The sequence below is a fragment of the Pseudophryne corroboree genome, chromosome 3 (assembly GCF_028390025.1).
Source record: "Pseudophryne corroboree isolate aPseCor3 chromosome 3, aPseCor3.hap2, whole genome shotgun sequence".
Classification (NCBI taxonomy): domain Eukaryota; kingdom Metazoa; phylum Chordata; class Amphibia; order Anura; family Myobatrachidae; genus Pseudophryne; species Pseudophryne corroboree.
Window position 1 is genome coordinate 453,850,725 of NC_086446.1, and position 27,521 is coordinate 453,878,245.

The window sequence follows — 27,521 nt, forward strand, 5'->3', positions numbered from 1 at the left end:
ACACCGGCTGACCTTGAAGCAGAGGTCTTGCTAAGCTTAGAGCATTGTAAATGGCCCTTAGCTTCAGGATATTTATGTGAAGTGATGTCTCCAGGCCTGACCATAAGCCCTGGAAATTCCTTCCCTGTGTGACTGCTCCCCAGCCTCGCAGGCTGGCATCCGTGGTCACCAGGACCCAGTCCTGAATGCCGAATCTGCGGCCCTCTAGAAGATGAGCACTCTGCAACCACCACAGTAGGGACACCCTTGTTCTTGGTGACAGGGTTATCCGCTGATGCATCTGAAGATGCAACCCGGACCATTTGTCCAGCAGGTCTCACTGGAAAGTTCTTGCGTGGAATCTGCCGAATGGGATTGCTTCGTAGGAAGCCACCATTTTACCCAGAACCCTTGTGCATTGATGCACTGAGACTTGGCTCGGTTTTAGGAGGTTCCTGACTAGCTCGGATAACTCCCTGGCTTTCTCCTCCGGGAGAAACACCTTTTTCTGGACTGTGTCCAGGATTATCCCTAGGAACAGAAGACGAGTCGTCGGAACCAGCTGCGATTTTGGAATATTGAGAATCCGATCGTGCTGCCGCAACAGTACCTGAGATAGTGCTACACCGACCTCCAACTGTTCCCTGGATCTTACCCTTATCAGGGAATCGTCCAAGTAAGGGATAACTAAAATTCCCTTCCTTCGAAGGAATATCATCATTTCGTCCATTACCTTGGTAAAGACCCGGGGTGCCGTGGACCATCCATACGGCAGCGTCTGAACTGATAGTGACAGTTCTGTACCATAAACCTGAGGTACCCTTGGTGAGAAGGGTAAATTTGGACATGAAGGTAAGCATCCTTGATGTCCCGAGACATCATGTAGTCCCCTTCTTCCAGGTTCGCAATCACTGCTCTGAGTGACTCAATCTTGAATTTGAACCTCTGTATGTAAGTGTTCAAAGATTTTAGATTTAGAATCGGTCTCACCGAGCCGTCCGGCTTCGGTACCACAACAGTGTGGAATAATACCCCGTTCCCTGTTGCAGGAGGGGTACCTTGATTATCACCTGCTGGGAATACAGCTTGTGAATGGCTTCCAAAACTGTCTCCCTGTCAGAAGGAGACATCGGTAAAGCCGACTTTAGGAATTGGCGAGGGGGAGACGTCTCGAATTCCAATTTGTACCCCTGAGATATCACCTGAAGGATCCAGGGGTCTACTTGCGAGTGAGCCCACTGCGCGCTGAAATTCATTGAGACGGGCCCCCCACCGTGCCTGATTCTGCTTGTAAAGCCCCAGCGTCATACTGAGGGCTTGGCAGAGGCGGGAGAGGGTTTCTGTTCCTGGGAACTGGCTGATTTCTGCAGCCTTTTTCCTCTCCCTCTGTCACGGGGCAGAAATGAGGAACCTTTTGCCCGCTTGTCCACGAAAAGACTGCGCCTGATAATACGGCGTCTTCTCATGTTGAGAGGCGACCTGGGGTACAAACGTGGATTTCCCAGCTGTTGCCGTGGCCACCAGGTCTGAAAGACCGACCCCAAATAACTCCTCCCCTTAATAAGGCAATACTTCCAAATGCCGTTTGAAATCCGCATCACTTGACCACTGTCGTGTCCATAACCCTCTACTGGTAGAAATGGACAACGCACTTAGACTTGATGCCAGTCGGCAAATCTTCCGCTGTGCATCACGCATATATAGAAATGCATCTTTTAAATGCTCTATAGGCAAAAATATACTGTCCCTATCTAGGGTATCAATATTTTCAGTCAGGGAATCCGACCACGCCAACCCAGCACTGCACTTCCAGGCTGAGGCGATTGCTGGTCGCAGTATAACACCAGTATGTGTGTAAATACATTTTAGGATACCCTCCTGCTTTCTATCAGCAGGATCCTTAAGGGCGGCCATCTCAGGAGAGGGTAGAGCCCTTACAAGCGTGTGAGCGCTTTATCCACCCTAGGGGGTGTTTCCCAACGCACCCTAACCTCTGGCGGGAAAGGATATAATGCCAATAACATTTTAGAAATTATCAGTTGTTATCGGGGGAAACCCACGCATCATCACATACCTCATTTAATTTCTCAGATTCAGGAAAACTACAGGTAGTTTTTCCTCACCGAACATAATACCCCTTTTTGGTGGTACTCGTATTATCAGCAATGTGTAAAACATTTTTCATTGCCTCAATCATGTAACGTGTGGCCCTACTGGAAGTCACATTTGTCTCTTCACCGTCGACACTGGAGTCAGTATCCGTGTCGGCGTCTATATCTGCCATCTGAGGTAACGGGCGCTTTAGAGCCCCTGACGGCCTATGAGACGTCTGGACAGGCACAAGCTGAGTAGCCGGCTGTCTCATGTCAACCACTGTCTTTTATACAGAGCTGACACTGTCACGTAATTCCTTCCAACAGTTCATCCACTCAGGTGTCGACCCCCTAGGGGGTGACATCACTATTACAGGCAATCTGCTCCGTCTCCACATCATTTTTCTCCTCATACATGTCGACACAAACGTACCGACATACAGCACACACACAGGGAATGCTCTGATAGAGGACAGGACCCCACTAGCCCTTTGGGGAGACAGAGGGAGAGTTTGCCAGCACACACCAGAGCGCTATATATATACAGGGATAACCTTATATAAGTGTTTTTCCCCTTATAGCTGCTGTATCTTTAATACTGCGCGTAATTAGTGCCCCCCCTCTCTTTTTTTTTAACCCTTTCTGTAGTGTAGTGACTGCAGGGGAGAGCCAGGGAGCTTCCCTCCAACGGAGCTGTGAGGGAAAATGGCGCCAGTGTGCTGAGGAGATAGGCTCCGCCCCCTTATCGGCGGCCTTATCTCCCGTTTTTCTATGTATTCTGGCAGGGGTTAAATGCATCCATATAGCCCAGGAGCTATATGTGATGTATTGTTTGCCATCTAAGGTATTTTTATTGCGTCTCAGGGCGCCCCCCCCCCCCCCCCAGCGCCCTGCACCCTCAGTGACCGGAGTGTGAAGTGTGCTGAGAGCAATGGCGCACAGCTGCGGTGCTGTGCGCTACCTTATTGAAGACAGGACGTCTTCTGCCGCCGATTTTCCGGACCTCTTCTGCTCTTCTGGCTCTGTAAGGGGGACGGCGGCGCGGCTCTGGGACCCATCCATGGCTGGGCCTGTGATCGTCCCTCTGGAGCTAATGTCCAGTAGCCTAAGAAGCCCAATCCACTCTGCACGCAGGTGAGTTCGCTTCTTCTCCTCTTAGTCCCTCGATGCAGTGAGCCTGTTGCCAGCAGGACTCACTGAAAATAAAAAAACTAATTTAAACTTTTACTCTAAGCAGCTCAGGAGAGCCACCTAGATTGCACCCTTCTCGTTCGGGCACAAAAATCTAACTGAGGCTTGGAGGAGGGTCATAGGGGGAGGAGCCAGTGCACACCAGCTAGTCCTAAAGCTTTTACTTTTGTGCCCAGTCTCCTGCGGAGCCGCTATTCCCCATGGTCCTTTCGGAGTTCCCAGCATCCACTAGGACGTCAGAGAAAAACACTTAAAAACATTTTTTCATATACAACACAACATGGCTGCCATCAGAAATTGTGGGGCCCGGACAAAATAGCCAGGCCCCCCGGGTATGAGGAGAAGTTGAACGTATGTCACATTGTTTGTAACCTGGCCGTAGCAGAGCTGCAGAATATGTTGGCACTTTAGCAATAAATAATAATCAGGATAACATGACAAAATATCAATAAGAGTTCTGGATAAGAATGCCTCTGTCTGGGGTATAAGCATTAAGTGAATTCTCATGGATGATATCCAGGGTGCCCATACATGCAATACATACATACAAGACTTCTTGGTAATTAAAAGATGATCCAGCTGCTAAACACCACCAGAATTCCAAGAATATCGTTGGTTGGAAACTCCTTATCTCAATATCATTTTTACTTGTGTTCTCCCTGAGAGCAAGCAGTAGAAGGAGCTGCAGGGGGCCCAGCGTGCAAGCAGCCCATAGGTAGCACAGTGCACTCTTCTCCCCATACCCATCTGGTTGCAGTGCCGGGCACCGGTGCACAGGGCATGGCAGGGAGCGCACCATGTAGCTTGCTTCCTCCTCTCCCTTAGCAGCCACCGTGGGACACACACAGTTCACAATGGGAGCAGGGGGAGAGGAGACGTGACTGGGAGAAGAGGAGGCGGGACACGGGGGAGCAGGGAAAGCGTCAGCATGATCATGTGTAGAAAGAGGGAGTAGGCTGCTGCTCACTGTGTGTCTCCAAGACGGTACACTGCTCCGCCCTCCTCCTCCATCACCACAGTGACAGCGGTCAGCACCGCACAGGAATTGGAAGTAGGAGCCAGTGGCGGGCCCCTATCTCTGTTCTCTGTCTGGGCCCGGGACTGGAGTCCCCGTAGACCCCCATTGATGGCGGTCCTGCTGCACAATTAACCACCAGCAAGAGAGAACTATAGAGGAGTAGACTTTAATGTTATGCATCACAATCACTTAGGGCTCAAGTTCTGTGTCACTTCTTTTTATACCTTATTCCTTTTTCAACTTGTTTTGCATTTTAGAAAGATCATTTCTGACACACTGTGTAACTCCAGTCCAGCCTTCTGGCTGATTGTAGATTCTTTTCAGATCCTCACCAATCAAATTCACCAACTGACTGTATTTTTTATGGACACAACCTTTACATGATCTAGATGAGGCAGACACACTGCTGTCGTCTTAGGTTCAATTCCAACTACGTCCATATTTGTATGGATTTCCTCCCACAGTCCAAAAACATACTGAAAAGTTAATTAGCTGCTGGCAAATAGGAGTAAATTCAATTAGGGGCGATGCTCTTATGGTAGCGCTGGACTTGCAGATTTTGGTTTGCAGCCACATAGAGGAGTCCAGTGTGACCATGACGGGGGCGAATTGGCGTCCCGCTGTCGGTGTTTATATGCCTTGCAACGGCAACTCTACCCTTCATCCCTAATGTAATAAACCCAATAGTGTGATTTTGTGCTGCAATATATGTTAGGAAGATTAGTTAACTAGTATTGCGCTTTAGAACTTATTATTTTTTAATAACTCAACAATTCCTTTACTAATTTAATTCTTACGTATTCTAAATCAATCGGCTGCAACTCCAAAGACTGGTCCTCTACCTGAAGGGACCTTTTGTAAAAATGTAGAAAAGGTTGTTTCTCTGGGGTGCGCCTATAACTTATATATTTCAAAGGGTTGGTAACCTTTATACAAAAGACAGGAAACCTCTTATGTCATTCTAATAGACAAATAAAATAAAATAGAATAGAATTAAGTAGCATCAGTCTTTTTCTTCTCCAAGATTTACATACATTTATTTCTTAAAAATTCTCCCTTAAAATAGTATTTACTAAAACTTAGTGCAATAAGACAGTATTGTGTACATAGCAGGATAAAACATTGATTTGAAAACTAGAATCCCGAAAAATTCCCCTGAGGGAAAACTCTACAAATAGGTACATAATACAGAATAAGAGGCACCAGCCAAATAAACTGTCAGATTACTGATCTTGAAGAGAACATCAATCTAATCAAGGAGATCACACTATGGGCAGTTAATTGAGTAATGTTTGATGGATACTCAGGACACCCCTGATGAGGGAAAGAATAAATTGTCAAGTATCTACAGAAACAATTTGTATCTATGTACACAATACTGTCTTATTGCACTAAATTTTAGTAAATACTATTTTAAGGGAGAATTTTTAAGAAATAAATGTATATAAATCGTGGAGAAGAAAAAAGACTGATGCTAATTAATTCTATTCTATTTTATTTGTCTATTAGAATGACATAAGAGGTTTCCAGTCTTTTGTATAAATGTTACCAACCCTTTGAAATATATAAGTATATAATATATACTCGCACAGATTGAAAAACTTGTATCAAAGAAGGCAGGGACAGTTTTCTGGGCCAAATTTCAACAGCCAGGGACTTTCCCTAGAGATTAGGGTTATGCAGGTGTTTAGTGACTGTGGCCTTCATAAAGGCATGAATAAAGACAGCTCCACATCCCTAGGATTACTATTTGTTTGACCTTGGTTGATAATTGATGCTGGTTTATGATGATTTAAACACAGAAGAATGTGGCTATTGTTACTAAAAATCACATGTATCCAGTCTGTGTAATCCAATTTTGAGGGTAATTGGCACTGGAGAATGATCATCCGCTCTATGGGTAATTTCACTCTTTCCTTTCTCTCTCTCCTGTTCCCGATTACCATCTCTTCTTTCTCTGTTGTTACTAGAGATGAGCGGGTCTGGTTATTGGAAAACCAGACCCACCCGAACTTTGGGATACGAGTCCCGATCCGAGTCCGTCTCGTAGTCTCCCGCCAGACTCGGATCCCAAATTCAGGCAAAATGTCATCATCCTGCTATCCGATTCTCGCAGGATTTTGGATTCTATAAAGGTACCGGTGATCAACACCATTTTTACTCCGGCTGTGGAGAGTGCACTGAACAAACGTGTCCGACTCAGTGCTGAGGTGTGTGGTGTGGGCGTGGGGCTGCTGGCTGCATCTAGTGACAACAAGGGCTGATCTTCAATCATTATCAGTCCAGGAGTGCTGGTGTATCTGACAAGGGGTGATCTCATCTGTGCATACATCAAGGGGCTCTGCCTGCCCCAGTGTTAAAAAATCCCAGTATACTGTGTGTACATCCAGGGGCTGGTGTGTATACATTAGTATTAGTCCAGTGGGGCTGTTGTTCAGGAGTGTCTGACAACAAGGGGTGTGATCTCATCTGTCCATATACATCCAGGGGCTCTGCCTACCCCAGTGTTAAAAAACAACAACAACATTATTCTGTGCATGTACATCCAGGGGCTGGTGTGTCGTACAGTTGTGCTCATAAGTTTACATACCCTAGCAGAATTTGTGACATGACAATGATCCAAAACACAAGGCCAAGTCGATCTGTCATTGGCTACAGCAGAATAAAGTGAAGGTTCTGGAGTGGCCATCTCAGTCTCCTGACATCAATATCATTGAGCCACTCTGGGGAGATCTCAAATGTGCAGTTCATGCAAGACAGCCCAAGAATTTACAGGAACTGGAGGCTTTTTGCCAAGAAGAATGGGCAGCTTTACCATCTGAGAAAATAAAGAGCCTCATCCACAACTACCACAAAAGACTTCAAGCTGTCATTGATGTTAAAGGGGGCAATACATGGTATTAAGAACTGGGGTATGTAAACTTTTGATCAGGGTCATTTGGGCAGTTTCTGTTGTCATTATGATTTAAAAAGAGTAAACACAGTTGTTTGACAATAAATGGCTTCACCCAACCACTAACCATGAGTGAAAGAAAAATTTGTGAGTTATCATTCATATTCTCTGACAAATGGCCAGAAATTCACAAATTCTGCTAGGGTATGTAAACTTATGAGCACAACTGTATATATCAGTAAAAGTCCAGGGTGCTGTCACCTGATGTATCTGACAACAAGGGGTGATCTGTCCATATATATCCAGGTGTGTCCTATATATGTGTACATCCAGGTGTGTCCTATATATCAGGCAGGAGGCATCCACAATTTCAGCAATCACGCTGTAATTGCGTCGCAGTCACAATTTCAGCGTGAACGCAGTGGGTGGGCGGTGAGCTGCATGCTGGGCGGCCTTGCCCTAAAATGGGTGGCCCCCAGCATGCAATTGAAAGGATTGCTAATTCTGCTCACAAGCTGAATTTGCAATCCTTACTGAACAACCCCTTTAATGTGGATTTCTGTTCACCCCCTCCTGAGGATTGAACAAAAATCTGCAATAAGTAGGGTATTCTGCCCTTATCGCGGTCACTGCAGACGCATTAACCCATAGCTCTGTGGATTTATCCTGGAATCTATGGGTTAATGCACAAAAGCACCTCACAAGGAAAAGGTCTTGTAATTGCATAGTTTCAACAGTAAAAGTCCAGGGATACAATACCTTTTTCTCACGCTGTAAGTATCGAGTCTAATATAAATAATACCATATCAGTTTTCCAAACAGAGTCCTAAGATTATTATGAACTCTTATTATCAACCTCTATATATATTGTACCAGCATACTATGTAGCGTTTACCATTGAGGAGAAACAGTAGTAAAACAAGACTGGGTAATAATAACAAAGCAGTAACAAACTTGCAACCTAGGATCCAGACAACTGCAACTGATCTTAAGACATCAGCATCAGGTAGTCAAAACTGTAAGGACAAGCAGATTAGTTCATTCATGTGCAGGCGAGGGCCAGTGATGTCACAGAATCTAAGTCTCCCCTTATTGGGATTAGTCCCTGTTGGTCAGCATGCCGACTGTCGGGATAGTGAGGGGGCGGGATCTAGGGGGAGGTGTTGTGACCTGCGGTCACATAACTGCAACCCGTCATGTTGACCATACAGTGTCGACAGTAAAATGCTGAGCTTCTTATTCTGACCATAACCCACCCAGTCCACTCAATGCAATACAACCCTTATCCTGGTTCTGCACTAACCATAATGCAAATACACATTTCATGCAATGCAGAGTTTACAACATAATTGACAGCTTCCCCACTATTCCATGCCCAGGATTTTACAACATGGTAAAAACGTCGATATGGAAATGGTCGACACATGAAAAGGTTGGAATGAGTTTTTTATTTCATTTTTGTGTCAAACTTTCCTTTCCAGCACATGGACCCCCAATAAGTGCACCGCATCCCCTCGCATGGCTCGGCTTCGGGCAAGGTTACTGTACTGAATTGTAGTCCATGTGGATGGTGAAGTATGAAAAGGTCCTAAAAATGAAGATTTTTTTTTTTAAATCATGTCGACCATTGTCATGTTGACCATTTGAACCTGTCAACCTTTTGACCATGTTGACCATATGCATATTGTCCATTTGGTGTTGACTTATTGCTTGTCGACTTTTTAACTGTTGACTTATCATCCTGATACTGAGCACTTATCGCAACCAATCAAATGCATGAAAGCAAACTCTCTCATTGTACAGATGTTATCAGGTCAGTATTCTGTTCCCTGAATCATTGGGTACAGATAACCGGACAACCTGTAATACCCAGACTGTTAAGATGAAAACCGAACAGGTGGGAATACTACATGCCAGTGTGGTCATCAAATAGGGCTGACTAGCAGGGCCGGCACCAGGCATGTTCGAATAGAGTGGCCGCGCAGTGCACCACCCATAATGGGCGCCGCGTGCTGGTTCCGCCATATTCGAAGCTGGAGCCGGCCTTGTGCAGCATTGGCACGGCCGTGACCTCTTGTGTGCGCTATGCGCGCTGCGCCGGTGTCTAACGTCAGACGCCGGCGCCGCACAGCGCGCATAGCGCACACAAGCGCTTTGGAGGCCGCCCGCCCGTGCCTGGACCCGGACCTGCACCCGCCCGCACTCGGACAGCAGTACTCCTACCCCTCCCAGCGCCGCAGGTATGTGGGGGGAGGGGGGCACATTTATGGATGGCACTGTGGGGGCATTTATCTGGCACTGTGGGGTCACATCTGCACTGTGGGGGCATTTATCTGGCACTGTGGGGGCATTTATCTGGCACTGTGGGGGGCATTATCTGGCACTGTGGGGGCATATCTGCACTGTGGGGGCATTTATCTGGCACTGTGGGGGCATATCTGCACTGTGGGGGCATTTATCTGGCACTGTGGGGGCATATCTGGCACTGTGGGGGCATTTCTGTAATCTGGCACTGTGGGGGCATTTCTGTATCTGGCATTGTAGGGGCATTTATGTATCTGTAACTGTGGGGACATATCTGGCACTGTGGAGGCATTTATGTATCTGGCACTGTGGGGTCATTTCTGGCACTGTGGGGGCATATCTGGCACTGTAGAGGCATATCTGGCACTGTGGGGGCATATCTGGCACTGTGGGGGCATTTCTGTATCTGGCACTGGGGGCATTTCTGGCACTGTGGGGGCATTTCTGTATCTGGAACTGTGGGGACATATCTGGCACTGTGGGGGCATTTATGTATCTGGCACTGTGGGGGCATTTCTGTATCTGGCACTGCTGGGGGGCATGTCATGTGTAGCTGGAACGGCTGGGGAGCATATCATGTAGTGTTCCCGCTAGGCTAGGCAATGAGTCTCAGTGCTCTGCCTGGTGCAAAGTGTCTAACGTGCTCTGCCTGGCGCAAAGTGTCTAACATGCTCTGCCTGGCGCAAAGTGTCTAGGAGGTTCTACCTGGTGCAGTGTGTATTAACTGCACTACTGTGTGGTGTAATGCGAATTGCCACTATTATGTGGCCACGCACCTTTCCCACGAAGCAGCGCCCCTAAATTTTTTCGGCGCGCACTGTCCATGCTTTCCCATGTAGGTAGATTATGCCCAAGCATTACAGTATGTACATCATTTTGCCCTCCTAACTTAAAAATGTGCCCTCCCTGTGATCAGCACCCTGCCCTAAAAAGTGAACACTATCATGTGTAGCTGGCACTGCTGGGGGGCATATTGTGTGTAGCTGGCACTGCTGGGGGGCATGTCATGTGTAGCTGGCACTGATGGGGGGCATGTCATGTCTATCTGGCACTATACTGGAGACATCGCGTGCAAGGAACCCTACTGTGGCTGTTATGTGTAAGGCTGCTAATTGTGTGCGTAGGGGGGGGGTGAAAATATATTTATTTATAGTCTAATAATATGAAGTTATGAGACCACGCCCACTTTTCCAGAGGCCACACATACTTTTCCTGGAACGTGCGCGCCTTCGGCGCGCGCATAGGGGGGGGGGGGGGCGCTTTTAAATGTTCTCGCTCAGGGTACTAGTAGGCCCGGAGCCGGCCCTGCTGACTAGTATTTCATAATAGCCACGGCCTGGTTAAGGTTCACGACTGTCATAGACCAATTCACCCCCACTCCCTTCATAACTGTTCCACACCTTTCTGTGTGCTTTATGCCATACTGCATGCATATACAGCTCCCCATGTACCTTTATACTGTCTGTCACCCCCCTGCACCTATATGTTCAAAGGAAATGCTGCCCCTCCCACCCTTCCGGGCAGCTTTATGTGTGCAATGTATTGCTATGTATGGTTGATCAGGGGCTGACAGCTCTTTGAATTGTACAATTGTTTACAATAGAACCTACATCTAGAAAACCATGCCTTTCTTAATCATGACCGTTGTTTTCTTGAGGTACACTATGGAAGTCACAAGTCTATGAAATTGTATTACTCCTAAGTCTTTGTCACATATGATTAACACTCCTAAACGCTAAACTGACTAATATTTATTCCAACAATTTCCTCAAAATTGTTGATTCTTTTTACTATCAAATGATGAAAAATAATAGCGATTTAATACTGATTCAGTATAATTTTATTAACAAACATGCCAGATTTGCTAATAACATACTGAATCAGGTTAAAGTGGTATCTGGATGATAGAGCTACACGTCTAGCCAGACAGTCAATAGATCTACACCATGTGGTCAACATGCACTAGGTCGATAGGTAGAAAAGGCCGACAGTGCCTAAGGTCTAAAGATACAAAAGATCAACATGATAATGTCTGACACAGAAATGGTTGACACATTTTTTTTGTGTTTCTCACATGTTTTCTCAACATTTGCTTGATTTAGAATACACCTGGACTATGGTTGGGAATAGTAACCTGCGAGCAAAGCATGGCGAACAAAGCTAGCCCACAAGGGTCTACGTTTCTACTGGGTGTGTTATGGAAGGTTGACAGTGTCTAGGTCGACCACTATTGGTCGAGAGTAACTAGGTCGACAGGGTCTCTATGGTGACAGGGTCTAGGTCGACAGGTTAAAAGGTCGACATGCGGTTTTTAATGTTTTTGGGTGTCGTTTTCGCCATACAGTGACCGGGAACCCGAATTATTGCACCGTGTTCCCTGGCATGGCTCACCATGCTTCGGGCAAGGTGCCTCCCATATTCCAAGCTCCCCCCACATCACACTGCACAGATGGACTCCCAGGTCCTATACCCGGAAGTCCTTCTATCGCAAAGGACAGCTCTCAGTTGGAGGGCTGTCCTTTGTGCATTTCTAGGTACATACCGGCATTAATAACACCAGTATGTACCCGATAAGAGGCGGGAAGTACCATATCATGGATGCGATGCTTAGTATATCCCGCCATTAATGAGACCACACTAAAGAATGCACTGCATGAGCATTATGACAAAGAATGCACTTCATAAACACTATGCATCTGCATACTTACCAGCAATTATATATATCCTAAAAGGAGACACGACCATGCCCCCTCCAAAAAAGTACTGTGACCATGTCCCAAAGGGTATAGCTATGTCCCCGGGACACATCTAGTGCTTTTGAGGAGGCTATAGGTTTCCCCAGTCAATGGCAAAACACCTTTGTGTGAGTTGCCTGGAAATAGATTTCTTAGCTTTCAGTGGGATAAAAAAAAACTAGAGAGTCCCACTTTTCAGGAGGTCCTGGGGACTTGGGCATCAGAGATCAGAAGCCAGAGCAATCCAATAATGAAAATATAAAACTGCATAACAGGAGTGTGGAGCTGGAGCAGGGACCAGCTGCTGGAAGGATGATATCTCTGTGTCTGGGCATAATAGAGACAAGCTGCCAGTGTCCATCAAAAGGGGAGAGCCCCAGCTTTTGGAGCATATCCTCAGAAAGACTCTAAAGGCGGGTACACACTGGGCGATTTAGCCTAAAACATAAATGATAATGACATAAATGGTGTCATCGTTTGTTTTTAGGTTTATATCGTCCAGTGAGTATGGGGGTATTATTGGTGAACGATGAACGATGCGCGCTCCCGCACGTCATTCAGCGATCAATAAAAATTGAGCTGACAAGCAGCTCAACCCGATAACGCGATAACAGGGATCACTTTAGAAAGAAGATTGGGCGTGATATATCATTTGAATACTGCCCTGTGAATGGGATGCAGCAAAGTTAAAACTGCTTTCCACATTGGCACCAGGCTGCGGAATGTGCTACATTCCCGAGCTTGACTGCAGTGGCCAATGCCAGCTTTAGATGGCATGCCCAATAGAAGCCTATGGGCCTCTTTTCGCATTTCCCTCCTGAGAGGAATCCAATTAGATCATTCCCAGCACCCCCCGTGGCACGTTCGTCACTCGACACATGCGCAGAAGGACTACCGGGTCCAAAACCCAGAAGTTCTTCTATCGCAAAGAACAGCTCTTACCGGGAGCATAAAGCATATGGCGTTAATAAATGCTGTTATGCATGACTGGCGGGATGCATCGCTTGCAAAATGTGATGTGTCATGCATCACGCCCTCTGTATCTTTACTAAATATGGAAAGTACCTTACAGGTACATGTAATAATGATGCAGCTGTAGTACAGACAGTATGTAATTGATGAAAAAATCAGACACAATAAATTGTTGGTTTGTAGCAGGATTACTGTGGTACAATGTCTATGTACTGGCTACACACGGGCCACTACCACTGAATCACTTCCTGGTTACATTGTGCCACACAAATATGCAGATAGCAATCATAGTCTGACTGTATTTTACAACATTCCCAATCATTCTTTGAACAGTTGATTTATTATCAGTCACCGTGGTCTGCACTAATGATGCACCTAGTGAACGTATGGGGCAGTCCAGCTGCAGATATATATACCTCTGCCTATGGCACATATACGCATTTAGGGGCTGATTCAGACCTGATAGCTGCTGTGCATTTTCTCACAGCAGGCAATCAGGTCCAACTGCACATGCGTATGCACCGCAATGCGCACGCGATTCGGACAACAATGGGCTTCTCCGGTCAGCAACGGGATGATGCTAAAAAATCCGAATGCACGGTCGTTCGCAAGGTGATTGACAGGAGGAAGCCGTTTGTGGGTGGCAACTGAGGGTTTACAGGGAGGGTTCGGAAAAATGCAGGCGTGGCCAAGCATTTTCAGGGAGGGTGTCTGACGTCAGCTCCGGCCCCGATCAGCCTCTTCACAAGTCCTGGGCTGCGCAGAGACTGCACACACTGGATTTTTGCAGCTCGGCGTACACATAGGATTGCACACTTGCATGGCGAATTTACACTCCCTCTGGAGGCGGCGACTATCTGAACGCAGTACAGCAAAGTTTGCAGCCCAGCGGTCAGGTCTGAATCAGCCCCTTACTCCGCACATGTAGTGAAGGAGACATTGGAGACGACTTGAGTTCAACTCTACATTTCCAAAATAACTGCAGATGTGGTACATATATACAGTATTATACATAGATACTGTTCAGGCTAGGCTGTTTTAGCAGGGTGACGCGTACTGCCCCATTTTTAAAGGGCAAAATGCGCCCTGCCCCTTTAGTGGCACCCTGCTAAAACAGCCTGCCTGCTGCCTTGCTGCTGCCACGTGAATAGATGCTGTGCGCACGAGAGCTTTTGGGAAGCCCAACACCTCCATAGGTACTGGGCACTCCGCCATCAGTGATGCTGATGGCTGGGGCATGCCCCCATTAGTGACATCGAGGGGGCTGGACCGCCACCAATAGTGACGCCGGCACAAACACACTGCCCTGGCACCCCTTCACCCTGCCCTGCCCGCTTCCTAGCAGGAACACTATATCGAGATTACTAAACTGAATAAGAGACACAACAGGTTTGCATGAGAAATATAGCAAAATACACCTAGGAAAATGGAATTTGCCCAAGTTTAGAAGATACTGTGCACTTGCTTAATTTTCCATGAGTATGTGAAATCACACACCACTACATTAGGTTCAGCACAGTGTTATGAACTTAACAGATCACGTCACATCCTCATACACACATCCATACATTTATGCCACTGAATAGGGCAAATATAAACTTTCCTCCCTGTAATGGCATGATGGTAAATACCTGTTAATTAAGCTCCATGTACTCAGTGGGGCTAGTCTGATTTGGAAGCAAAGCAGAAAACAACAAGTAACTGTGCGCCTCGGGCCTTTTTCAGGTTTGTTAGCAAACCAAAAAAGCACACTAATAGGCAAAATTATGTTGCACTGCAAGTGGGGCAGATATAACATGTGCAGGGAGAGTTAGATTTGGGTGAGGTGTGTTTCAACTGAAATCTAATTGCAGTGTAAAAATAAAGCAGTCAGTATTTACCCTGCACAGAAACAATATAACCCACCCAAATCTAAATCTCTCTGCACAGGTTACATCTGCCCCCCTGCTGTGCAACATGGTTTTGACCATTAGTGTGCTTTCTTGGTTTGCTAAGAAACCTGAATAACCCCCCTTGGTAATACCATGCTGCACTGCAGGTGTGGCAGATGTAACATGTGCAGAGGGATTTAGATTTTAAAGCGGTGTGTCCAAACTATTGTAAGATGACATTTGCTTGAGGCCAAGCTGTAGAATGCTTGGTAAATATCACAATAGAGCAGCTCCTGTAGAAATCTACGGGGCTGCTATTGCAACTTTTTTTCTACTCCCCACTGGGAGATGTCAGAAAGGGAGGGCCAAGTAGCAATGGTGAGGGAAGCGGTGGTGGCTCTGATCATCACGGCCTCAACTTCCACTTCAAAATCTGTGGCATCAATAAAAAGGCTATAATGATGCAATTTGTAGCACACATGGGAGGGTGAGCTACTCTCCCAGGAGTCCAGGGGAGCTCACTGAAATTTAGGAGTCGCGCAGACATTCCAGAGGATTAACGTACATGCCTATAAATTAACATTGTGTTTTTGGGGGTTTTCTTGAAACGCAATAATTGAGACAAAACCAGCTGAGGTCAAAATGGGCTAGGAAGACGATGACAGATGAAGGCACAATGTTAGGGCTGAACAGGTAAATATGCATTTCTTTTTACTGTAGTATTTAACTAGAAAAATTGTGATTTAACAGTGTTCCTTTTTGTATTATTTTATTTTTTAAACTGAGGGGTCTATTTACTAAGCCTTAGATGGAGATAAAGTGCACGGAGATAAAGTACCAGACAACCAGCTCCTAACTGTCATTTTTCAAACCCAGCCTGTGACATGGCAGTTAGGAGCTGATTGGCTGGTGCTTTACCTCCGTCCACTTTATCTCCATTCAAGGCTTAGTAAATAGAGCCCTTAATTCTCCATGTCCTCTCTGTTGGCATGAATATGGACAGGAGGGTACCCTGCTCCATGTGTTGGAAATGCTCAGTATTATGCTCAGTATTATGCTCACTGTTATGGAGAAAATTCCACTGCCTCATCTCAGACATCACAAAGGCTCCTGTGCCGCATGACTCCGCCTACTCTCTCCCTCCACAGCATACATACACAATACTTGCTGTGGAATATTCTCATTACTACTCGTTGTCAAATTTCCTCTTGCTGGAAAAAAATAAAACAAATTTGATTTGAAGTTTTACTGTTGAAAGGATTTGATTTGTCTATAACAGAGCTCAGGGAACTTTTTTTACCTTTTAACCCAAAATATATTTAGATACGCCGACGTTACCCCCTTGATTTGAAAGGAAGGAAATCATATATTATTGTGCATATATACTGGTTATCACTGTTTATATGGCATTTCTGAGATACTATATATATTTTTTTATTATTATTTTCGCCAATTATTTGTTGGCAATGAATGGGTTAATTAACACTTTCTCCCCAAAACACCAGAATGAATGTAAGAAAGATGGATGAGGGGGGAGGGGGGGGGGGGGGGGGGAATGACACGACTTTTAGCAGACAGATGGTCACATCCTCACCTAAGTAATGTCAGTGGGAATTTCCCACTGTTATGTGGACCACTGTCTGATCCTGCGGACCTCCGTCAGCGGTCAGCCACAGAACACTTCAAGTTCTGTGTGTGGGTTGGCGGGCCGGAGGACAGCGCAGGAGGACGGGCGGGCATGAGGGAGCGCGGTGTAACGTCAGCACGTCACACCGCGGCCAGGAACACAGCACAGGGCGGCCAGGAGCACAGCGCAGGGCAGGCAGGAGGGAGCGCGGTGTGACGTCAGCACGTCACATCGCGAGCCGGCCGATGCTGGACGGGGCTGTTTCTCAGCAGCGCGACTGTCCATTACCCCCAGGAATTCCATTTTTACCCCATTTGGGATAATTTACCCCTGTTCTCTGACCGCTGGTCTATAAAATGGCATATATATTTTGCATAGTTTCAAATACACCAATTTAGGGCCTAATTCAGACATGATCATAGATGTGAGAAAAAAAATGCACATCTACGATCAAAATCTTTGACATGCGGGGGGACGCCCAGTACAGGGCAAGTACGCCGCATGCCAGCCTCCCCCCCCCCCCCCTTCCGACGTGCGAAAGCATCGCACCTGCCGAGTAGCTCTCTGCAAAGGCAGGCGGCTACCCGTCATGTTCAGGGTCGCAGTGTCTGCATGTGATGTCACGCAGCTGCCAAAGCCCACTCCCACAAACGGTCCGGACACGCTGGCATTGTCCGTATTACGCCCCTGCAACGCCGCTGATACGCCCCGTGACCATCTCTGTCTGTCAATCAGGCAGAGGCGATCGTACAATTGAGATGCCGTCACATCTCACTGTGTGCACGCGCGCAGTGCGGCTGCTGCACGTACGCACACTTCACTGGGCTTCAGCCTGCGCACGCTCCCACTACAGCAACCAGGTCTGAATTAGGCCCTAAATCCACTGCATTTCGGACTCTATGTTTGGACTACTAGGAGATTCAGCCCTATTCTTGCATGGTCTCTGAGCACATATTGCCTGATAGCCAGGGTGTCCCCATATTTTGAAATATACGTTATGATAATCCACTCGATTGCTTTATTTATATTTTGATACATTTTGTAAAAGCTCTGCGTATACTGTATGGTACCTTGCATTGCCACCCTCCCCCTCCTTTTCCTTCCTTTTTCCTGTCTGCACCTCATCCCCTAACCAACTGTCTGAATTTTGTTTTAATAAAAAGTGAATTATTTTCTGTGTACATAAATGTGCTTTTCCAGCAATAGTATTCCTATATGTATTTAACATTGGCTGATTGGTTTCAAAACAGACAACCATTATAATTTCCTGATAGGAAGCCTAGATGTTGTCTCTCTTCATTGACCTTTTCAGAGTGTTTTCCACATATTGGCTGCTGAAGCAGGGATTTTATATTCACTCACTGAAACAATGCACCCAGTATAGTAGACAATACTCCCATGCAGTCATAAAAGTTGCTAAAACCCAGGGCTGCGATCATGAAACTGTCAGACATTTTACCCCTTATTCTTGGATAAGGTGTTTTATCACCGAAAGCATAGATCCCCATCCCAACCCTCTGTTCCATGCTATCTTCTACCCCAACTTTGTCACCCCTGTCTGTCTGCCCCTCCCTTTCAGAATGTAAGCTCTCACAAGCAGGGCCCTCTCCCATCATGTGTTTTTCCTTCTCTTAGACTATCTTCTACTCCATACAATGGAATATAGCCATCGGTTTCTGCTGCCCTGATGGTTATTTCAGTGTCATGTGCCCTGATGCAGAAATGTTTATATAATATGTTTTTGTCCTACATTGTACATTGGGGCTAATTCAGACCTGATCGCTGCTGTGCGTTTTCGCACATCGTACGATCAGATCTGAACTGCGCATGCACCGCAGTGCACATGTGCATGCCAGAGATACGATCAGCATCTCAGCCCAGCGATCGCCTCTGCCTGTCAATCGCTGGGCGGGAGGGGACGGGCTGGCGGCGTTAGGCTGCCGTTTTGGGGGCACGGCCTGGGCAACGCAGGCGTGCCCGGACTATGCGGTGGGCGGGCCATGGCGAAAAGTCGCCTACCAGCACAGCAATGCTGCACAGGTAGGGACTTACTCGCCGTACTTTGCTAGGTGCTGCAGAACCATTGTGGCACCATACAATAAATTATAATAATTATAATTTCTACAGTGATGATCTCCTGTGTACATAACATTGGAGTATCTAAGGCATACGAGGGGTGTGCAAAAAGATTGCGGATGTGCAGTGCTAAGGTGGAGTAGACACAATCTCACTGGTTGTGAACTGTAATCTCTGACTAAAGTTCTTGTAAAATGTCAAGGCACAGAACCGTATAAAAGCAGCAATGCACACCTTAGAAGTCAGCATGTTCACTTCACAAACTCATTATGGAGCTCAACGAAGGCCACTGTAGAGCCATGATCTTCTATGACTACAATAGTGGTCTGGAACAGCAGGAAAGTTTTGACCAACTGCAAGCTGTTTTTCGGCAGGACGCACCGTCCAAAACTGCTACGCTTGAGTGTTTTGCAGAATTTCAGCACAGGAAACAGTCCTTGGAAGATGTGAAGTGCTTCAGCCGACATGTGTCCGCAATCACCGAGGACAACGTTGCTGCCGAACAGGCCATAGTTGACTTGGTGCCAGCGGGACTGTGGTCCAGTTAGACAAGGAGATAGGCATCTCATTGGGATCCATCCACTTGGTACTTCACGAAAAGCTTGGCATGCGCAAGGTATCTGCACGCTGGGTGCCCCATCAGCTGACTCGAGAGCAGAAGGAGGCTCAGGTGACTTGGTGTCGCCACATGCTGGTCAGGTTTGACGGCGGTTACTCAAACACTCTCTGGGAGATCATCAATGGCGATGAATCCTGGATATACAGTTTCGACCCTGAGACCAAACAATAGTCGGCCCATTGAACCCCAGTTGTAGGTGTGCCACCACAGAATTCTGATGTGAGCGCAGCAGGGTCAAGCAGATGGTGTCTGTTTTTGCGGCCAACACTGGTCATGTAGCTACCATATCACTCGTGCAGCAGTGCACGCACCATCACTGGAGACTTGTACGCCAACCAATGCCTGCCGCAAGTGTTGGTAGCCATCTGCAGGTGCCATCCATGAACTCACGCTCGTGGTGCCTTTCTCCTTCACGACAGTGCACCTACCTACAATTCTAGGAAAGTAGTGGATTTTCGGGCCCACACATAAAGCACAAGATTAATGGGATTTGTTTTGAATCACCAAAAGCTGCAAAGGAGACCTTCATCCGTGATGTAGTTAAATTACCGGCTGTCGGGATCCCGTCGTTTAGGTGACTGACACCGTAATGCCGACAGCTGGTGAAATACTGACGGTCGGAATCCTGACATCCACAGGTTATTCCCAATCGGTTGGTGGTCCCGAAGCGTGGCAAGCACAGCGAGCCCGTGATTCCGGGAGACAGGATGCAGCTGTCGGTATAATGACAGCAGGCATCCCGTCTGCCGGTAAAACATACCGGATCCCTTCATCAAGCATGTAGAAGACATACCTGCTTCGGACTGGTCCAGCTGCTTCACCACGTGGTTTGAGCCCATGCAACTTTGCATAGACTCCTCTGGCGAATACTTTGAAAAAAGGTAATGTTCACTTTGTTTGTAAATAAAATATGGTTTGTGCATCCAGAAACTTATTGCACACCCCTCATATGTTTCTTTTTGCTTACCTGTAATGTGCATGGCTCCCAGAACAAAAAGGCAGACACCTAGAGACTGGCATCTGAGTACAAACACTCAGAGGCCATTGCATTAGGTTCACCTGTATACCTGCTCATTATTGCAGATGTCTAATCACTCAATCATGCAAAAGCAACTCAATACAAACAAATCACGCAAACAAGTTCAAGAGGTTACCATAATTTTGCAGCGGTAACTTTAATCTTGCGGCAAACTGCATTAACAGTGCATTTATCAATGTGACAGCTGTTGGAGAAATCCTGCAAAAACGTACCTCTCCGGCAGTGCCTCTTCCTTCATTCTTCAATACAACAGCATTATGCTGATGTGAAAATCATATGCCCTATTTGTCCATACAGCACATGCGCAAGCTGAAAAGGCATCTGATCTTCTGGGATTTACATGCATCACAATCTCTAAAGATTCTAAAGAATGGGTCACAAAACTAAAAACATCCAGCGAGTGGCAGTTCTGTGGGTGAAAACACTTTGATAATAAGAGGTTACTGGAGAACAGACAGACTGTTTCATGCTGACAGGAAAGTGACAGTAAATCCATGTGTTCTAGTGGACAGGCTACAGCAGTAGAACGGGTGTAGTACGGGTGACCGGCGGTCTCCTGACCGCCGGTCACCTTACCGACGCCGGGATCCCGGCGGGGAGGGGCGAGTGCAGCAAGCCCCTTGCGGGCTCGCTGCGCTCGCCACGCTGCGGGCTCGGTGGCGACCTGCGGTCACCACGGGTTCTATTCCCACTCTATGGGTGTCGTGGACACCCACGAGTGGAAATAGTCCCTGTTGGTCGGCATGCCGACCATTGGGATAGTGAGTCGTCGGGCTCACGGAGGAGGTCATGTGACTGTCGGTCAGCCGACCGGCGGTCACTTGACTATCACCCCAGTAGAACACCAGGATAGACTGCTGCCATGTAAGAACAGTAAAATAAGCTTTCAGTGGGCTCAGGATTTGGTATAAACCACATAAACCACAGATCCATCTTGACTTGCATGAATTGTTCAAGCGGTCCGTAATGGGAAATGTTTTCTTACCAATACAGCATTGTTTAAATGCCACGGCCTACATAAGTATTGTTACTGACCACAACTGACCCATCTTCTAAAGCCTACTGCCAGCAGCATAACACATGTAACAAAGCACACATCATCTCAAGCTGGTTTCGCTAACGTGACAATGAGGTCAGTGTACTCCGAAGACCTCCACAGTCGCCAGATCTCAATCCAATAGAGCACCTTTGGGAAGCGGTGGAATGGAAGGTCATCATCATGTTATTACAGCTTTCCTGCAAATGTGTTTTTCTCTTCTTACAGTGTACTTCCACCCCACTATGTGCTATTCCTGTAAAGTTTACCTCCATTGATTGCACACCCTGCCAGCAGCAACCTACACAGTACACCTCAGATGGTTGTCTCGGATGGTTCTTCTGTGGGCAGGGTGTGCTTCATTTGGATCTTTCCATGCAGGGTATAGCATACTCCTACACATGTGTCAGTTTTCCCATACATGCATTTGGCCCTTGTATGGCTCATCTCCCACAGTGTAACCTTCGTAGTGTGCCCAACATGGCTGCCTTATCTGGTGCGCTTGTGGATGGGATGAAAAAAAAAACGGACCTGATGGTTTTGTTGGAACCCTACTCTGAACTTCAGGACTCTGTAATATCCCCATTTTGTGTTATCTCTTCTAGGGGTAGACTATTCCACCATGGGTAATCTTACGCAGTGCGCCAAAGATGGCTGCCACACATGGTACCTTGTGAGAGTGGAATACACAACCCTTGGAGGTTATTACTCCAAATGCCTACACCAATCATGCATTATGCTTTCTGTGTGCTCAAGGTTTTCTTTTATGTCTGTGTGGTTTATCTTTTGATGTATTACTTAAATCTTCTGTATGTCTGTAAAGCGCCTTGAGTCCTGTTGGAGAAAGAGCGCTATATAAATAAAATAATAATAATAATTATTATTATTATCATCATCATCATGATCATGCAGCTGTCAAACCAACTAGATAATGCTATCATGCCAACATGGAAATATGGACTGGGATCTGTAATGAGTGTTTCCAGTACCTTAATTAATTAATTAATACATGCAAAGAAGATGGTGTCTCACCCTGTACTAGGAAGGCATACCTTATAAAGTGAACACAGAGTGTGTGTGAGTGTGCGTGTGTGTATATATATATATATATACACTGCTCAAAAATATAAAGGGAACACTTAAACAACACAATGTAACTCCAAGTCAATCACACTTCTGTGAAATCAAACTGTCCACTTAGGAAGCAACACTGACTGACAATCAATTTCACATGCTGTTGTGCAAATAGAATAGACAACAGGTGGAAATTATAGGCAATTAGCAAGACACCCCCAATAAAGGAGTTGTTCTGCAGGTGGTGACCACAGACCACTTCTCAGCTCCTATGCTTTCTGGCTGATGTTTTAGTCACTTTTGAAAGCTGGCGGTGCTTTCACTCTAGTGGTAGCATGAGACGGAGTATACGACCCACACAAGTGGCTCAGGTAGTGCAGCTCATCCAGAATGGCACATCAATGCGAGCTGTGGCAAGAAGGTTTGCTGTGTCTGTCAGCGTAGTGTCCAGAGCATGGAGGCGCTACCAGGAGACAGGCCAGTACATCAGGAGACGTGGAGGAGGCTGTAGGAGGGCAACAACACAGCAGCAGGACTGCTACCTCCGCCTTTGTGCAAGGAGGAACAGGAGGAGCACTGCCAGAGCCCTGCAAAATGACAAATGTGCATGTGTCTACTCAAACGATCAGAAACAGACTCCATGAGGGTGGTATGAGGGCCCGACGTCCACAGGTGGGGGTTGTGCTTACAGCCCAACACCATGCAGGACGTTTGGCATTTGCCAGAGAACACCAAGAATGGCAAATTCGCCACTGGCGGCCTGTGCTGTTCACAGATTAAAGCAGGTTCTCACTGAGCACATGTGACGGACGTGACAGAGTCTGGAGACGCCAAGGAGAATGTTCTGCTGCTTGCAACATCCTCCAGCATGACCGGTTTGGCAGTGGGTCAGTAATGGTGTGGGGTGGCATTTCTTTGGGGGGCCGCACAGCCCTCCATGTGCTCGCCAGAGGTAGCCTGACTGCCATTAGGTACCGAGATGAGATCCTCAGACCCCTTGTGAGACCATATGCTGGTGCGGTTGGCCCTGGGTTCCTCGTAATGCAAGACAATGCTAGACCTCATGTGGCTGGAGTGTGTCAGCAGTTCCTGCAAGACGAAGGCATTGATGCTATGGACTGGCCCTCCCGTTCCCCAGACCTGAATCCAATTGAGCACATCTGGGACATCATGTCTCGCTCCATCCACCAATGCCACGTTGCACCACAGACTGTCCAGGAGTCGGCGGATGCTTTAGTCCAGGTCTGGGAGGAGATCCCTCAGGAGACCATCCGCCACCTCATCAGGAGCATGCCCAGGCGTTGTAGGGAGGTCATACAGGCACGTGGAGGCCACACACACTACTGAGCCTCATTTTGACTTGTTTTAAGGACATTACATCAAAGTTGGATCAGCCTGTAGTGTGTTTTTCCACTTTAATTTTGAGTGCGACTCCAAATCCAGACCTCCATGGGTTAATAAATTTGATTTCCATTGATAATTTTTGTGTGATTTTGTTGTCAGCACATTCAACTATGTAAAGAACAAAGTATTTAATAAGAATATTTCATTCATTCAGATCTAGGATGTGTTATTTTAGTGTTCCCTTTTTTTTTTTTGAGCATATATATATCTATATCACTCACCCATATTAGGGAGATGGGAAGGACTTGCACCAACGCAGGAGTAAACAAAAGTGTTTATTAGAGTAGAATGACATCATTTTTATTACAGTAGAAATACATAGAAATAAATATACACTCATATTACATGTGAGTATATTGCATAAGCCTATACTCCACTACTGGCTGTCTCTTCACAGAGTGCACTATGTTTTCTTCCGAATTGTTTATTCTTGGTCAACAATAAGCATAATGTCAGTAAGAGGATAGGGATCTACTGTAGCTGTGAACAGCATACAGCACCTTATCACCTCTTCGCAGGAGAAAGCATACAGTATAATAATCTTTGTATAACATGTAGAAGTCACTGGCGAATACTGGTGTAAAGCATGTTTTTTTCTTGTTATACAGTAGGTGAGTGCAATACCGTATCCTTGTCCACAATAAGCAGATTCTTAAAACAGTATACAACTACATTTGTTTTTATGTTTTGTTGTGCCTGTAAGCTCCAGAACAACATAGGTATATATATATGTATATATATATATATATATATATATTCATCCAACAAAGAAGCGGCACTCAGAGGCAATATGAATAGCAAAGAACAAGTGTATTATTCCATAATCGTCAACGTTTCGGAGCGCGTACCAGGTGTTGCAAAGTCCTGACAACGGGGCTACGCGCTCTGAAACGTTGACGATTATGGAATAATACACTTGTTCTTTGCTAATCATATTGCCTCTGAGTGCCGCTTCATTGTTGGATGAATATTATTTCTTACAAGTGAGCACCAGAGCACGCTGGAATCTGTGTGAATGCCAGCTGCTGCTGGAAATATGGAAATAAATATATAAACAAACAAACAAACAAGGAAGAAGAAGCGGCACTCAGCGTCTTAATCAAAAATAGAAAAGTGTATTCACAACACCATATAGCCAATTTTGTCAGACCGGCACGCCCATATATATTGCAGTCAGATCCGATGCCCTCAGATCCAATGTTGTAGCGAAGAAGAAAACACTGCGGCACTCGGAGACTTAAACATGACAAAGTGTATTCAAAATGCCAACATGTGAACTCCAACGTTTCGGGGCTCACCCGCCCCTTTGCACCCTGATAAAGGGGCGGGTGAGCCACGAAACGTTGGAGTTTACATGTTGGCATTTTAATTACACTTTGTCATGTTTAAGTCTCCGAGTGCGGCAGTGTTTTCTTCTTCTCTCTCTCTCTCTCTATATATATTTACATACACACACAAACACACACACACACACACACACACACACACACACACACAAACACGGCAAAGTCAATGTCAAAAACCATCCATAGCTCTCAGTTAACAGTGAAAGGAGCTCCCTGAAGGCATGATTTCTGCTGACACGTACCTGCTCACACCCTGTACAGTCTTGAACTAAAGTATGTAGCTACAATGGGAGTGGAGTTCTAACAAATGGCCATTGTGTAATTTATGTGCCCTATCACACAACTATTTACCATGCAGCAACATGCTGAGTTACGTTACATTTTAATGAAGTTATTTAGCCAAGCAATGTCGGGGAATACATTTTCTGGGGATACATTAGTGGAAAACCTAAGGAAGCTCAATGCCAGGGGAAGATAGGAACGCAATCTCCTTCAGCAGCAACTGAATGGGACATGAAAGGGAATACATGAAACTTATGTCACAGCACAAAATGGAGAATCAGATTTGACCCTGTGTAGAAGATCTTCAATTTTTTTTTTTTCATTCAGCAAAACTATAGACATGCCCTGCCGCCTCATGTTGGCACATGTGGGTATATAAGATTGGCATCACTTGGATTGCAAGCTCTTCTCACAAGTAACCTTCACAGTCCTAATTACCAGCAATGTGGACCTACCAAATTATTAAACACTGCAATGCCCTTCTTAATTATTGTTATTTGTAAATGATTAAAAAATAATCTATACTGCAGGTGCAAAGGCGGCATCACTAGTCAGTAGCTATAATAATAATCTACTGTCTATGGTATGCACTTGTATGATAATATACTCTGACCATGGACTAAGCAAATGCAAGACCAGTGGACAACAAAATGATATATACAGTATAAAAGAAGGTATTCTATTACAAGAACGAAAGCATAAATGCAATAAAAATCTGAACACAAACCAGTTGGACAGCCTGCTTTCGCTAACCGCTAAACCTGAATACATCCACATATTTAACCCTTGCAGTCTGCTCTATTACAGTACACTATGAACTTGACACCCTTTAGTAAGGTACCCAAATTCTCCTGTACACTGCTAAGGAGCATGAATGGTAACCCCCTGTTTACTGGTGCCAGCTCAGGTCCTGCTGCTATTCTATCCCCTACTTTCTTTTTCCATGGTTGAATGTTTGACTTTCCATGCACAGTAAAAGCTGGATTACCCCATGTGGGGTACATAAAGTTGTTGGTTTTTCTTTTTCCTTACAGAAAGTAAAAAATAAATACAAATTATGTGCATAGAGCTTACCAAGCACGGGGTTCCTCCAAATCAGAACCAAATCCCAAATAGTTCTGTAAGGTCTAACTGCTGCACAGAAGCAGACAGGTAGGAAGGTAATGCCAAAGATCGTCTCTGCCCCTTTGTAATCCTTCACGGCTGATGGTATCCTATTCAAAGCAAGGTCCAGAGGGAGAATTTGGAGCTCAGTCTCCTGCAGGAGAGACAGGTCCTTCCCTCTCCTTTTGTGTAAGGTGCAGGAGTGAGAGAGTTATATGGAAGGGGCTGTGCGTGACTCAGACCTTGCTCTGCTGCTGCTGTCTCTGACATTCCTCAGGGCTGTGAGCACACCTGGAGGGCAGGTACACAGGAGGAGGAACAGCCCTTCCTCACCATCTGCCCCCCTCCTCCAAGCCCTCTCACTGTCTCTCCAGTCCACACCCGGCCGGGCTGGGTAATGCTGGGAGCAGGACAGATCCAGCCACCAAGGACTGAGCCTCTGAATTTCGAGTTACAGAACAAAAATGATTGTTTGGGGGGGGGGGGGGGAGGAGGCATGGAGGGGGGCAGGAGGAGAACAAAAGGCAAAACAGTGCATGAAGCTGTCCTCCCCCTATGTTGGCAATACAGCAGACTCACCCACCGAACAGCTACTACTACGCTTCACTGATTTATAACTTAAGAGTTTTGTCGCAAGAGTGCAAGTGTCAGAAACACGCATTGTAATCGCAGTTTAACCGACTGTCCTTGATGTGAAAAAGTGCTCTGATTTATTCTGATACCTAATTCCAGTGCAGAAATACTAAGAGCAGATTCCCTGACTTCTTATTTTCAGTAGCTCATTATTCCAGCAGCCATACATACATACAAGGCGTTAGTATGTAGCCGGACTGTGCGCTTCTACACTGGATGCTGAGG

General features: G+C 46.1%; 1 protein-coding gene across 3 annotated transcripts in view; it reads right to left on the reverse strand.

Annotated features, from left to right (window-relative positions):
- ITGB4 (integrin subunit beta 4) overlaps positions 1-27,114 on the reverse strand; it is a 131,136-nt gene extending 104,022 nt beyond the window's left edge. The window contains exon 1 of one of the 3 annotated variants that reach the window (XM_063960593.1): positions 26,634-27,114. The gene's annotated coding sequence lies outside the window, so the exon portion shown is untranslated. The remainder of the gene's footprint in view (positions 1-26,633) is intronic. The other 2 variants (XM_063960591.1, XM_063960592.1) reach the window with 2 other exon arrangements.
- Between the last annotated feature and the right edge of the window lie 407 nt (positions 27,115-27,521).